The 15704-nt window shown below is 37.5% G+C and overlaps 1 long non-coding RNA gene across 2 annotated transcripts in view; it reads left to right on the plus strand.

Annotated features, from left to right (window-relative positions):
• LOC126961162 (uncharacterized) overlaps window positions 1-15704 on the plus strand; it is a 716366-nt gene that overhangs the window by 106417 nt on the left and 594245 nt on the right. For both annotated transcript variants that reach the window (XR_007728206.1, XR_007728207.1), the window contains exon 4: window positions 2739-2902. This is a non-coding gene — a long non-coding RNA (uncharacterized LOC126961162). The remainder of the gene's footprint in view (window positions 1-2738; window positions 2903-15704) is intronic.

The raw sequence follows: 15704 nt of genomic DNA on the forward strand, positions 1-15704 counted from the left end.
TGTTAAAGTTCTAGATCTTCAAATTTATTAGATCAAATGTAACATTTTTACCTAGGCTTTAAAATTAATGTAAATCTCTTCCACATTTCTAATTGTATCCTCTTTCTAAATCTTATTTTTTGGTCTTTTAAATGGCTAGCTTGGTAGGTGTTTAATCTTTTTCTTGACTTCTCAAATAATCAGCAGTTGGATTTATTTATCAGTTGGCTTTATTACCTGATACTACAGAGAGAATCATTAATATCAATATGAAGTGAAATTATTTTGTAATTTAAAAAAATAACATGAGTGTGATAATTTTCTGTAAGTATAGCAATTAATTCTGGTCTCTAAAATTTCTGGCTTTGAAATAAAAGTGTTTATATGCTATATTTTTAGTTCTAATGTCTGGGGCACAGATGAATAAATCCTTATACTCTGGAGCATACTACATAGAATTATCCACATGAGAAGCAATTTAATTGCACATCTCTGCCTACTGTTTGGAAAGTCTGCTTTCATTACTTCTATTTGGGCACATATTTTTGGAGCCCTTGTTGTTTTCTAGTGTCCACTATGTCTGAATTCAAATTGTAGTCACACAGACTTGCCATAATATCTAATTTCTGCTGCTATTTAAAATGTCTGGCCAGGTGCAGTGGCTCACAGTGCGCTTTAGGAGGTTGAGGCAAGAGGATCTCTTGAGGCCAAGAGTTCTAGACCAGCCTAGGCAACACGGTGAGACATTGCCTCTAATATATATATATATATATATATATATAAATTAGCCAAGTATGGTGGCACATGCCTGTTGTGCCAGATACTCAGGAAGCTGCAGCAGGAGGATCCCTTGAGCCTAGGAATTTGAGGCTGCAGTGAGCTGTGATTGCACCACTGTACTCCAGCCTGGGCAACAGAGCAAGACCCTATCTCTTAAAAAATAAAAAAAGGCCAGGCGCGGTGGCCTCATGCCTGTAATCCCAGCACTTTGGGAGGCCGAGGCGGGCGGATCACGAGGTAAGGAGATGAGACCATCCTGGCTAACACGGTGAAACCCTGTCTCTACTAAAAACTTCAAAAAATTAGCCGGGCGCAGTGGTGGGCGCCTGTAGTCCCAGCTACTCAGGAGGCTGAGGCAGGAGAATGGCATGAACCCGGGAGGCGGAGCTTGCAGTGAGCTGAGATCATGCCACTGCACTCCAGCCTGGGAGACAGAGCGAGACTGCGTCTCAAAAAAAAAAAAAAAAAAAAAAAAAGGCTGCGTGTGTTTTTGTGGTGCCCCAGACCCCATTCATACACCAAATTATTTATGGTGTTACATAGGTTGTATGTTAAATTAGATCATCCCAAAAGTACATTTATCCCAATTTGATGAAAAATGAATTTAGCTTTTTTTTGTGTTATGAAGTAATAGAGGAAATGGTTAATAATCAGAAACTAAACTCTTTATTTATAGACTCTTGTATCTATTTTCTAATAGACTGATGATGGCTTTTATCTTTATTATTTCCATTCTCTAATTTTCCTTAGAATTACTTAGTTGTTCATTTTGTAACTTCATGAGGTAAACTCCCAGTTTATTAATTCTTTTTCTCCTTTTTCTTTGGCACTTTTTTCTTATCCTTCTATTATTGCATTTAAAGAAGCTTTAAAGTTTTTTTTCTTTCAGGTTTTAGAGGCCAGGTCTCTTTTCCACTTAAGATTTATTTAAAAAAAATTATTGAGGTATAATTTAATACACTACAATTTACCCATTTAAAGTGTACAGTTGGCTGACTATATATATATTCTCAGAGTTGTGGCATCCTGAGATTTCTCAATCCTCAGTGTTACTTCTCCCATGTTTTGCAGCATTTTTACCAAACCGTTTTTGCTGTGTGTTCTGATTACTCTTTCTTGAAATAGTGAGGGATTTATTTACATATGGTGTTACCAATACACAGGGTAATTGAATTGTCCTTGGACTCTCTGTTCATTGTGTCATGGACAAATACCCTTCACAGGTAAACATTGAAATGATAGGTTTATATGTGTAACTGTCAGCCCTGTTTCATTTTCTGGAACACATTCATTCAGCATGACTTTTCTAGACTGTGGTTAAGATCTTCACCATCCTATGTCGTTCTTAGACACTTGAACTCATGAAATACATGAATATCCATGTCCCCAGTCAGTGTATACTGCCACTGGATAGCTCCTGTGTGACCACACTTGGGCGGGATGGGTCTGACATTCTAACCTGTGAAGAAAAGAAATTATTTTCTCAGATTTGTTTACTTCTCCCTGAGCTCCATCTTGATTTCTAAGGGGGAGGCAAAATTAGGTAGGTGTCTTATGCCATAATGATTTTAATGATTTTATAAGATTTAGAGTGACTAACTATCTTGGATTGCCCAGGACTTTTAGTGCTAAATCTGGCAAAGTCTCAGACAAACCAGAACAGATTGGTCATCTTAAGAGTAGACACCACAAGGAAATGATCCCAACAAGAGGGACAGATCCTCTATCAAAGAGCCTCTGATGTTTTTACTCTCCTCTCAGAGATGGCCACTTCATAGCACTGTGGCTCACAGAATAGCCTTTACAGAGCTCACTCTACCTGGGAATGGGCCGAGTGGGGCAGGATATTGTGTACTATCTGTCCTGACTATCTTCTCTGTTATAAAGGTTGTCAAAACACCTCCATTTTCTTGCAAAATAGAGACATGAAGAGGTGGTACTCCCAGTTCCCATATCTTTTCTAAAACTCTTTTCTTCAGGGTGTGGAGCTGGGAAGCCTGGCGGGAATCTCTGCTCTGTGGCTTGGTGGCAATATAATGGAAGACAATTTACTTTACCTCTCCATGCATCAGTTTCCTCACTTGCAAATGGGCATGGTAATAACTCCTACCTGCAAAACAGTTAGAATAGTGCCAGGCACATGGTAAGTACTCAATACATGTTAGCTATTACTATTTGTTTTTTTCTTCTGCTTGTATTATGTAGAGTCTCTTGCCGGCTTTCCATTCATCCTTTGACTCTAAGTTCCTGGTACCCTGATTCTGAACTGAATGAGGATTTTAAGCTACTACTACTAAAGATGATGACTTTAGTTTTGCTGAGCACAGCACTTCATGATTAAAACTGGCCTTGAATTTTGTCTGTACTTTTAAAAGTTCTTTGAGGATCTTAGAGCTTATTTATTGCTTTGCCATGGATGTTGGTCAGGGGTTCACAGAAATCCTTTATGTCATAGATTCTCCTTGGAAATCTTACCCTTTGAAAACTTTTGCTTTCCATTGGTCTCGGGTAATCTATTCTACTCTGATGTTAATATTTTTTTTTCCAGTGACTTTGCCTAAGATTCTATTTTCTCTAAAATTCATATGTAAGTCTTTCAGCCTTGACTGGAACAGAAAACAAAGAGGGAGGAAGAGGATAGGGTAAAAAAACCTCTACGTCTGAAAAATACCTGAAATGAACTAAAACCAGAAACCTTTGTATACAAACTCTTTCTACTCTGAGGCCAGCCTGTCTGGGCCCCAGAAGTGAATTATTACAAGGACCATTTTTGCCTGCTCTATTTGAGATGCTGCCATCATAAGATTTGAGTCTTAACTCTTAGCATTAGAGTCCCAAGTGAACTGTCTCTGAATTTCACAATGAATCTGTGTTATTTTTAATTGTAGATGACTACTATAGATAGAGCTCGAGATCCTCTGTAATTCAGGAGATTTGCCCTGCACGTGGGATTTTGCTCACAAGAAGGGCAGTTTCTGTTTGAGGATCACATTGTGAGGCTGCCATTTTCCCTGCACACATTCTCCCTATGTTCTGTTGATCTATACTGGATAGTAGTCGGCTCCAAAGAGAGAGAGAACAGTTGGGTTCCTCACAGATTCTCTCCTGCTATCTTCTGCAGCACTGGAACTGAAGGAAGAGGTTGGTTAGCTATTTCTCCAGAGAGAAGTAGCTAGGGCTTTACTTGCTTAACTTATAAGTGTGCCAGGGCTGAAGATATCCCCATCAAGTTTCTGAGGATTATTTTAAGATAGACAAGATTAGGCAAAATTACCTTTTCTTACTTAAAAAATCTGGCTGGACGCAGTGGCTAACGGTTGTAACTCTAGCACTTTGGGAGGCCAAGGTGGGTGGATTGCCTGAGCTCAGGAGTTCGAGACCAGCCTGGGCAACACGGTGAAACCTCATCTCTACTAAAATACAAAAAATAAGCCAAGCATGGTGGCGTGCACCTGTAGTCCCAGCTACTTGGGAGGTTGAGGCAGGAGAATTGCTAGAACCCGGGAAGCAGAGGTTGCAGTGACCCGAGATTGTGCCACTGCACTCCAGCCTGGGTGGCAGAGTAAGACTCCATCTCTAAAAAAAAAAAAAAAAAAAAAAAAAAGAAAAAAAAAGAAAAAAAGAAAAAGAAAAAGAAAAAAAATCTTTGGTCTCAAATTCTTACATGTTATCTTCCCTGGAGAAACTTGAGTGGCAGGGAGTTCTTTTGCCAGGGTAAAGGTAGGTCTTGGTCCCTACTACGCCACACCGAGGCGAGAACTTGTGAACCTCATCATTCCTTCTGTTGACAACTCCCTTCCCTAATAACAGTCCAATATTCTTAGTGTTGACTTAGAGCAGTGCTTGAATTCACCCTAGAAAATGTTCCCCAAAAGGTGTTCTGAGGAACATTACTTTTGAGAGATCTTTGAAAAAGAGCTCCATGAAACCATGTTTAGGAGATGCAGCATGCTACAGTCCTCTTAATACATTTAAACTGTATCCTGTGGAACTAGTGTTTTACATAAGATACTTTGGGGAATGTTGAAATAAGCAAAATAGGATATATACATAAATGGGAATATTACACAGACTTTAAAAGTGTTACCTGTATATTTTTTTTTTGCAGGAAAAGTTATTCATTATGAAGAAAAAAATATAAAACAGTATGCATGGTCTAATCCCATTTTGTTAAAAAAAGTTGTAAGATGTATAAAAAAGCATGGAATATATATCAACATGTTACTAGTGATTATCTGTGGACAATGAGTATATGAGACTATATTTTGGATTTTTTCTTTTGTTAAGCTGTGTTTTCTAATTTTTTTCTATAATGAATGCGTATTACTTAGATAATGAAATAATACTACATTTTTAAAAATAATGCTTTGCTTATCACATTAGCTTTGTTTCAATTTTATTTTTAGGTTTTAGCTAAATTATTATCTCTCCGTAAACTTTGTTCAACACTAAGAAATTTGAATTCCTGAAAATATGGAGTAGCCTTCTCTGTCCATGCTTTTCTTTGTAGCTGATGGGTATCAACTCTAGCAGAGCTCTCTACTTCTTTTTATTTTTAGTAGAATATTGGGAAGTATATGTAAGGGCCTTGCCGCACTCTAAGGAGGATTCCTAATAGGCATTGGAGCCTCCAAGCCTAGTACTTTTGCCCTAACTTTATTCCAGTTTGACCACAGCCCTTGAAGGAGATGAAAAATGCCAGGAGCCACATGAAGACACTTTTCACTTGAATCTACAACTGAGGGCAAACATCCTTTCTTCCCCACAGCAAAACTTGGGAGAAAGTTCTTTTTGGAAGATTTATCTGGCACAGTAGTCAGTCCAAAAACTGAGCTCCTATGCCAAATTCCTTCATTTGATAAAGATTAGATTGTTGAGTAGCAAGCAATGATGCATTTTCATAATTCTTATCTGTATCAGTAAAGCCGGTAGGGTGGAGGATGGCTTTTCTCATCACCCAGAGAATAAACCAACATGTGATTTTCTGCTTCTCACATCACACTGTTAAAAAAGAAACAAGGGTGCATGCATATCAGGCTCACATAGGGAGAGTCACTGAAAGCAGGATTGCCAAATCTTTTTGGAGAACATTCTTGTTCTCCTTACTACCCTGGCATCCTTCGTAGCGAGTAGCTTCCTGTACAAAGGAAGAAAAGTGAGCCTGACAGAATTTAGCTTCTATATGAGGTCCTGTACTTTGTTAGTTCCTATCAGGATTGCCTTTAACAAAGCTTTATGGGTTCAATTAGTTTTCATTTCAGCAAGTATTTTATACTTTGCAGTCCAGTGATTAACCTATCGATTGTCTTTTTGCCTTTTCAAATGCAGCAGCTTAGACATTTTTATTATTACCCTGTAAATTCTTCAGACTTGCATTCTGTGGCATTGGCTATGTAGTCTACATTTTGTAAGCTCTTTTAATTGCTTCTCTGAAGTGTGGACTTATTTGAGAGAAGGTCACAGTAGTTTTCATTAATCCAATGTTACTTTCATAATCTTATGACTTTGATTTAAAAACAAAATTCCATTAGGTTTGCCTATTTCATCAAATGAATGTTTTCCATTTTGTAAGGAGTCTTTCCGTCATAAAAGATCAGCCCAATTGATGTATTTTTGGTTACATTGCTATTTTTGTGGGCCATGAGTAGACAATTTCATAGCCAGGTAAGGATGGGTAGGGGTAGGAGGGGCGATGACTATGCAGTCTGTAAATCAAACAGTCTACTGACTTCTTGTATTTCTTGTTCCTTAATTATTGGACTTTTAATTCATCTCCCGATTTTTTTTTTTGGAAAAGGAAGAGGTCTTAGGGATCAAGTAGAATTTTAAATAGTTAACTTTGCTATAATTGACATTTTAGGTTAAAATGAACCTTTCAGATAAGCATAGAACAAGCTGTGCTTATTTTGAAATAATATAATTCAACTTTAACTTGATAAAAATGTATTGAGACTAAACTATGAACTGGAGGTTAAAAATATACATTCTTTTATTCAGGAGTTTACAATATAGCGGGGAGATAACTTTTAACAGAGAAGATCTGTTTGTGTTTTGAATATTTTAGAATAACAGAATGTGAATACTTACTACCGTGGTAGTAAACAATCTTAATTATTTATTTAGGCCCCTGTCTTCGTATCCTTTCTAAAATTCTTTGAACGTTATTCTAGCTTAAATAAAAACTGGAACTATGTGCATTTGGAAGGTATTGTGTAGGGTAGCTGCCTCTTTAAAAAGACATACTAGTACAAGAAATGCTCAGAGAAGAACCAGATCAATCAAGGTTAGAGTGATTCCCACAAGTGGACTGATAAAATAGTGATGACTTGGAGGAAATATGATTGCAGTCTATATACTTGCTGAATACACTCCAAATTGGATACAAACTGGCACACCAAATACATGTAATTTGCATACAAATGAGCACACCAAATTTTAGAATACTGATGTTTGCAAATCTTAAAGCTCGAAAGAGGTCACTTTAGGACAAATAAGAGCAAGTGCTACTTTTCACAATAGATAGTTATAGGAATCATTCAGGCTGAGACATAAGTGAGCCTCTTGAGGCTGATACGTAGGGCAACTTACCATGCTCACCCATAAAATATCTCTTGCTCGTATTGCTAGTGCCAGGGTATGGTACTAAGTGAATATTTTTAGTTGGGTCTCATATAATATCATTAATTCTTAGAGTTCCTATCTTTAAATGAGTTAAAAGGCACCTTTGAAAAAATGTTTCTAAATGTCTCAGTGTGTATCACACATGTTTAGGTACAAAGTGGGAAAGACTCACATTAATTTTTCCTTTGTATATTTTACACTCAGAGTTGGCCAAGGAAAATGCTATTTTTGCCAAACACAAACTAACCAACAACTGTTATATTTTGCAATGTATGATACTGCCTGATTGTCTAATAGAGGAATTACTTTTCCCTCAAGCACTTTTAAAGTAATTCAAAGTGTTATGTTTCATCAGTGGGTAATTACGTTTCTCCACTAAGCTTATAATAACAGTAAAGTCAGATATGTTCCTCTTGCTTTTTAGCAGTACAGTTCTAATAATATTTGCTGAAAGAATGAATAAATTCAGCAAATCTAGCAAGACTTACTGAATCAATGAGTGAATGAATGAACAAACAAACATGATTTGAGTCAGTCTTTTTGTCCTTTTCTGCTCTGAGCAATGGGCTAATCACCATGTGTGTAAGTACATACTGGTTCATGCATGAAGTTGTTATTCCTAATGATATAAATGTGATTTTTTAAAAAACTAAATTCCAACTTGAGATGAGTAAATAATAAATATGTAACAACTATATATCTTATAGATGGTATTAAGTCAGCATTATATTTAATTCCAAGGAGTGTTGAGATGTTTGCTAATAGTTTTTGGGGTTTTCCTAGGAGTTATATACAATGGTTGAAGCATTTTCAGTAATATACGTTCACCCCACCATGTACTTTTGTGCAATGATATACCAGAAACGCATTTTGGTAATTAAATGTGATAGTACATGTGAAGGCTACAGTGCATGAGACAAATTGATTGTTCAATAAACATTAGCCATTATTATGTTCTTATCATTGCATAACCAGAAGCTTTAGACTTACCATTGTGAAAAGGTAAAATTACAACAAATTTAGTGTAAAGATCCTATTGGGTTTTATTTGTAATTCTAAAATCAGGCACACCTCATTCTATAAAGTAGAATGAGTATTTTGATGGGCTGGGCAGAGGAGCTTGGCTTTACAGGAAGAAAAGGGCTGAGGAAAGCAGAAACAGAGAAGAAAAAGAGGATTGGTCATTTCAAAGTTACTTTCTTTGTAAAGTTTAAAGCAGAGGGGACTTCCTTACCATGCTGGCTAAAACCTACCTGTTCTTAGGGTTTTGGATTCTCTCTCCCAGCTTCTTGGAAGGTCAGATAAACAACTTTTTTTTTTTGCTGTGGTTGTGTGGAACTTCAGGACCAGTAACTAGATTTGGTTTGGTCTGTTTGGTCTAGTGCAGGAGCTCAGTCCGAACCAATGTCCTCTTATAAATTTTATTTAACACTACATAAAACCATGGGGATAGTTAATCTCCCTATAAACCTTAGAATGCTACACCAGATCTTTAGTTTCTCATCTGAAAGGGTCTTCATCCTTAATTTTCCAAGATGATTGAAATACAGTTATTTGCAGTCTTCCATCAGCTTTCAAGAATATAGTTTCTCAAAAGTACTACAGTTAGATACATTCTAGGACTAGTTAAATTAATTTAGAACCTGTTTTGTAGTTTGGAGAGTGGGTTCATATAAAGCCATAAATATATTACCCAGATCCACATGGGCAAGAGTACTCCACTATGCTCTGTATGTAATGTAGTTTACATTTTCCCAATGAAGTGCTAATTACACTGATAATGGCTTTATGGTCCCCCCCCCACCCCACCCATAGAATCTCTCTCTGTCACCCAGGCTGGAGTGCAGTGGTGTGATTTCGGCTCACTGTACCCTCCGCCTCCCTGGCTCAAGCGATTCTCCTGCCTCAGCCTCCCGAGTAGCTGGGATTACAGGCACTCACCACCACACCTGGCTAATTTTTGTATTTATAGTAGAGATGGGAGTTCACCATGTTGACCAGGCTGGTCTCGAACTCCTGACCTCAGGTGATCTGCCCACCTTGGCCTCCAACAGTGTTGTGATTACAGGCGTGAGCCACCACGCCCAGCCAGCTTTATGTTTAAAAAAGGAGTTATTGTGTTTTATAAACATGAGCAAGATAACAGATAGAATGGTACATTTCAGATTTTCTTTAAAATGCTACAGTTGGGGAGAGGGTAACAGATAAAACAGGATTGATCATGAATTGGGAGTTCAGGATACTATTATATTTTCATATATGATTTGCAGGCTTCCATAATAAAAAGTTTAAAACAAACCAAATATAATGAAAACCCTCCCAATAGGTCAGGAAGTAATTAGAAATTATTTAATCAATGGTGCATATTTTGTGATATGCACCATTCTAGACACTAGGAATTAAATGTGAGCACTAGGAATTAAATGTGTCCTCTTGGACAAAACGTCCCCAGCTGCTTTCTTTCTCAAGACTGTGATCCATGTTCGGCAAAGTACGTGTTCCAGTTGTGATCACAGTACTGTCATTTTCCTCTGGGCCTGTGATTCTCAATCCTGGCTACAAAGTGGCTCCGTCGAAGAGTCCTAGGAACTTGACTCTGCTTGTGGGTGTGTAGCCACAGAGCTAGCCCTATCAGATTCTTAGCCTTTATCCCCCTTGACTGTATTCCATTTTCTGTAGAGGTCGTTGCCTTCCAACAGGGGTGGTCATTTCCAATCAGACACCTAAGAACTACTAATGAGCAATGATGGAGGCACATTCTAGATGGAGGCACATTCTAGAAACCGTTGAAACCGTGTGTTGCTTTGGACAGCTATTTCATGTACGTTTTGGAGTGGGAATGGGATCAACCTCTCAACATTTTTCTTGTATGGTGATGTGTTGTTAATGTAATGGCTTTGATTTTAAAACTACCCTTATTTCCATACTTTCAAATACAACAAATTAGGTAATTTGCAGTTGGTTTCCTATTCATTGATGCCTGTTATTAAGGCCTATGGTTTTCTTTCTTTAGTTAAATAAAGTGTATCAAGATTATAAATTTATTCTGAACATTTGAGAATTCAAAATCATGCAGCATGACAAACTTCTTTCATTTTGCTTCTCCTCAGGTAGTAAAGATATATTTTTGAAGTGACAAACACACATAAAAAGAACCTGAAGGCATCTATTGTACATGTGTTTGTTAGCATTGTTACAGATTTCATTAGAATTCTTTCACATCAGTCATTTAATGGAGTCTCAGCGTGTAGGAAGAGTGGATGAAAGACCGTGATTACTTATTTACATTTTCAAAAATTTGTTTTCTTTAGGTGTTTTTTCCTGTTTCCACTTTATGTTGAATATTATTTACATACAGTATACACAGCATCATAAGTTTATGAATGCCAGGTTTAATGAATCACCTAGCACAGACTGTATATTTAAGTAGAACACACTTACGAATGACTGATCTAATGAGCAATGATGTTAATAAATGGTTGTCACTTCCAAACTGTGGGTACCCTGCCCAGATTTCAGAAACATGCACAGGATAGTTAGGGTTAATGGTTGATAAAACTGTAATTCAGGGAATGTTGCTACCCACACAACCTCACTCCTCTGCTTACAGCATGTAATGGTCTTCACATCATTCCTAGACTATCATCCAAACTCCTTAGGATGGACCTTCATAACCTGTCCAGAACCTACCTCAGCAGTCCTATTGCCTTTTGATCTCTCCTTGCTCACTGTGCTGTCTTTACATTCTTTCCAAATTCATTCCAGGGACTCAGAGGGTTTAAAGTCTAGATTCATATAACTTGTAAATGGTAGAGCTGGGATTCAAGACTAGGTTTGTTTGATATCTTTCAATTTGTCTAATTTAAAATAAAATATATTATTTCTCTTCAGGAAAATGTAGGAAGGAGGGCTTTACTTTCTGTAGAACATTTGTGTAGGGGAAGAATAATAATTTTTTTCTCCAACATTTTTAGACTTAGTTGAAATGAGTCCCTATAATGAAAGACTGATTAAAAAAATAAAAACAAACAGAAGTTCATTAACATGTATATTTCTCATATACATGGGAGACACCCAGGGAGTGAGTAATTCTTAACAAGATAGCTTGTTCTGAAAATATTCCAAGGCTGATGTTTCCTTTAAATCAGTCTAGAGATTGAAATGTTAAGCACATCATCTCTGGATTGAATGTAGTCATTAGATGTGTTTAGTTTGATTGCTAGTGTAAAAAATGTTGAATTTGAATGTCTTTAGAGAAGACTCATACTCTAGTTCTGCCACAAACCCTACCATTTTCTATTCTTTTAACAGCAGACATTCATTTATATATTTGAGTGACCCCTGAGGGCCTTTCAGATTTGATCTTTGCTTGAGTATTGAGGATGAACTGGCTGTCTAAATGACCAAAATGATACTCATGTTTTGACTAGTAGTTGTATCTTAACTTTAAAAACTGAAATTCAACTGGATTTCACCACTTGCTGTGAAGATGAGCTACGTACCTTTTGTAAGTATCAGTTTCCTTATGTGTAAAATGGAAAAAAAAAATACAAATCTCTAACACTGTGGGGTTGTTGTAAGGATTACATTAAAAGATATCCAGTATATAATATTACATGTTCAATAATTGAAGGTATTATTGTTGTCTTCTATAGCCTTACCAAGTAAGCTTTCAAATACCCATGGTTGACATAAATACTAATAGAAGTAACCTCATAAAAATAAACATTTATAGTGTAATGTCTATGCTTGTTATAGTTATTAACCTCAACAAGTAAAGATGGCAATATATTTTAGATTACTTCCATTTTGAAAAACCTACTTTCTAAGAAGTTTCTGGGAATGATTTCTCAGCAAGAAATATGGTGCATGGTTTTTGGCCATAACTCCTTTTCTGAGGGTGTTATCTGTCATTGGTAAGAAGTGCTTAGGACCCAGACACATGGGATTCCCTTAAGCATTTGAAAGGAATAAAGGAAGGTAATTTTTTGGCAGCTGAAGAGTGAAAACAGTTACCATATCGTAATTACATGGTATGGTTGATGTATGTTTTGGCCCAAATTTCTGTGGAAACATGACTTACCAAATGACTTTACCACTGTGCCCTTTTGTGTAGCACAGATGGGGATGCAAATAGCAGTATGAGAGAGCGAGTTACCGTCGTGCATCTACCTTTAGTGACCATGGAACATCACATAAACAAACACGTAGGCAGCAAACAATCTACTTTTTAAATAAAACATCTTTGCCTTTAAAAAAAATAACCTTTTGTTGTTCGTAGATTTTAGTTACATTTAATAATAATATAAACACAGAAAACCTAGGAGACCAATGAATTTTACAAGCACAACTATCATCTTTGGGGCAATGGTTTGTAATATAATACATTCTTCCCATTAAATTGCCCTGCGTATGCCAACAATCTTGCCAAATATATTTATCTGGGTACACAATAGCAGCATATTTGGCATATGGACAATAGAAACTTTCGAATCCTACATTCTTGCAGGAAAGAAGGTGGAAAGCTAGTAAGGTATAAAATAAAATGTATTTTGTAATGAGAAAACTTAGCTTTGGGGGCATAGTTCCAATATGTACTATCTGAATCTTCATTTAACTGCTCTCCTTATAGATACAGCTGCAGTGTCCCCATTTTTCAGATGTAGAAACTGGCAATCAGGAAGGTTAAGTAAATTTGCCAAGGTCATTCATCTAATTAGGGCCTGAGTCAGGATTTTGAACCCTTGCTTGACCGACCTGGGCTCGATACCTCATGATCTACCTCCTCATAAAGAAATGCTGTCTAATTATGAGTCATTATTCACAGGAACTAGAGAACAGGTGTTCACCCCAGTCCTTGGGACCAGAAAGGAGAGATATGGAGAATAAAACTCAAGAAAAGACAGAAAACTTGCCCCAGGGCTGCCTCTGAGAACAAATTAGAAGACAGGAGCCTAAGGCTGAGTCAGAGGAGTAGCTACTAGTAATTAATCAGTTTGACAACTGGCTGCTGGCACAAAAGAAGACCAGCTGAATTGGGAGGGCAGAAAATAGGGGAACCTACAATGCCAGTGTAGATTTGGCCAAAGCAGGAAGAAATTTGGAAAAGGAAGAGAAGGCAGAGGCAGCATGAAATAGGCTACAAGATTCTGATTCCTGTTACTTTTTACATGTCCTTGGGAACTTCCTGCTGGGAGGACAATGAGCTGCCCAGGGGGGCTGGACCTTTTGCATTACAGGCATGTGGGATGGCAGGGGAACCCCACCAGGAATAATTTAACAGGGATTTGGGAGGAGGAAAGGAGGAAACAAGAACCACACAGAACAGAGCAGAGAAAAGCCACCAAAAAGTGAGCTGGATTCTCATTTTTATATGCAGAATGGTACAACTTAATTCCTCACTCTGTATGGATATTGCCAGGGAGTGATGGAGGGAATGCCCAATGGGATAGGTCACCTGTTTCAATCTTGCTAGAAACTCATCTTTGATTGGGGAAAAAAAACTCTTCTGTGAATGTGACATTCCTGGGTTTTTAACAGCAGATGTAGGGGGTGTAGGTTAGGGCAGCAGATAGAAAGGCCACTGGGGGATCACAGACAGGTCTGGCCACACTTGCCTCACTCTTTTTTCACCCTCAGTCTATACCCTTGAATGACCTTTTCAATATATGTGTAGGGAAGAAACAAATTTTGCAGTTGCAGTATCCTGAAAATGTCATAACAATATGAAAAATGGTAATTTCCCATAGGAAATTAGGTTTTATGGGCTTGAAGCTTGCATACACTTTTGTATCCTTCCTTTTTTTTTAAAGTGACATTTTCTCATCTTTGTACTTGTTAGCATTATGGAACCAGCCATTGGTGTGAAACAGAGCTGTCAAACAAAATACAGAATTCTATAAGACTCAGAAAATTGGAACTCTTAGTCACTACACAGGGCCCAATTTCAGGTGCATTACATGCTCTGTCATATCAAGTAAGACTGCTTCAAGCTCTGTCACTATTACAGCTGCGCATCCCACATATCATTCAGTTACTGCAATATTTTCACTTTTTTTTTTTTTTTTTAACTACTTTATCCAATGGCAGTGGTGCTGAACACTGATGAGAATGACAGAGCTCTGCAATGCCAAAAGCATTCAGGGAATTTAATCTCAATTCTAAATGCATAAGCTCGACTTCTGCACAGACACTTAGAATATTAAAGGGCTGGAGGAAATGGTTTTGACAGATTTTAATCATACAATAGCTAGGTACAAAGAAACTTAGATATAGATAGGAGAATTATTTTTAAAAGCTTCATACAAAGATGTGAAAGCAGGAAGTGAATTTAAGGGTCTTTCTTTTAACAACTTCCAGCATCTCAGTACCAATTGAACACAAGAGTATACTGCCATTTACTTTGGAAAATGAACTAATCTGAAAATCTGATGTTGCTTTTGTTTCTAATTATTGAATAAAATGCATTTACTAAGAACCACTAGGCACCAAAAAAATCTTAAAATTCCATGGTATCTGTGCTCTCACAATGTAGAGGTAATGTTCTAGAATATCTATGTGATATGGTTTGGATCTGTGTCCCCACCCAAATCACATGTTGGATTGTAATCGCTAATGTTGGAGGTGGGACCTGGTGCAAGGTGACTGGGTCATGAGGGCAGATTTCTCATGAATGGTTTAGTACCATCCGCTTAATACTGTCCTCATGATAGTGAGTTCTCTTGAGATTTGGTCGTTTAAAAGTGTGTGGCACCTGCCCCCCACTCCCCGTTCTTGCCCCTGCTTTCGCCACGCAATGTACCTGCTCCCCCTTTGCCTTCTGTCATGATTGGAGGCTTCCTGAGGCCTCCCCAGAAGCATATGCCACCATGCTTCCTGTACTGACTGCAGAACTGTGAGCCAAATAAACCCCTTTTCTTATAAATTGCCCCATCTCAGGTATTTCTTTACAGCAATGTGAGAATGGACTAATACACTATGCAGCCTTTTTTAGCTGAGGGTGCTGTGGTGGTTATGCCCCTAACTCTTTATAACCTCTTCTTGGGAAGTCTCATTTAATTGGGTGCTTTCATAATGTTTTATTCTCTTCTACTACTGGTTCTGGCGCAGGACTAATCATATTAATATGATGTTGAGTAACCCTACCTTTCAGGATGCCAACCCAGTGTGGGGGGTATGCATGAAGTATATTTGTACTAAAAAATGATCTATTATTTATCTGAAATTCAAATCCTATTGGGCATCCTGTGTTTTTAATTGCTAAATATGGCAACCCTACCTGGGAGACCTGTATTTATATAATCCACATTTCTTTTATGAAAAAT

The sequence above is a fragment of the Macaca thibetana genome, chromosome 8, assembly GCF_024542745.1.
Source record: "Macaca thibetana thibetana isolate TM-01 chromosome 8, ASM2454274v1, whole genome shotgun sequence".
Lineage (NCBI taxonomy): Eukaryota > Metazoa > Chordata > Mammalia > Primates > Cercopithecidae > Macaca > Macaca thibetana.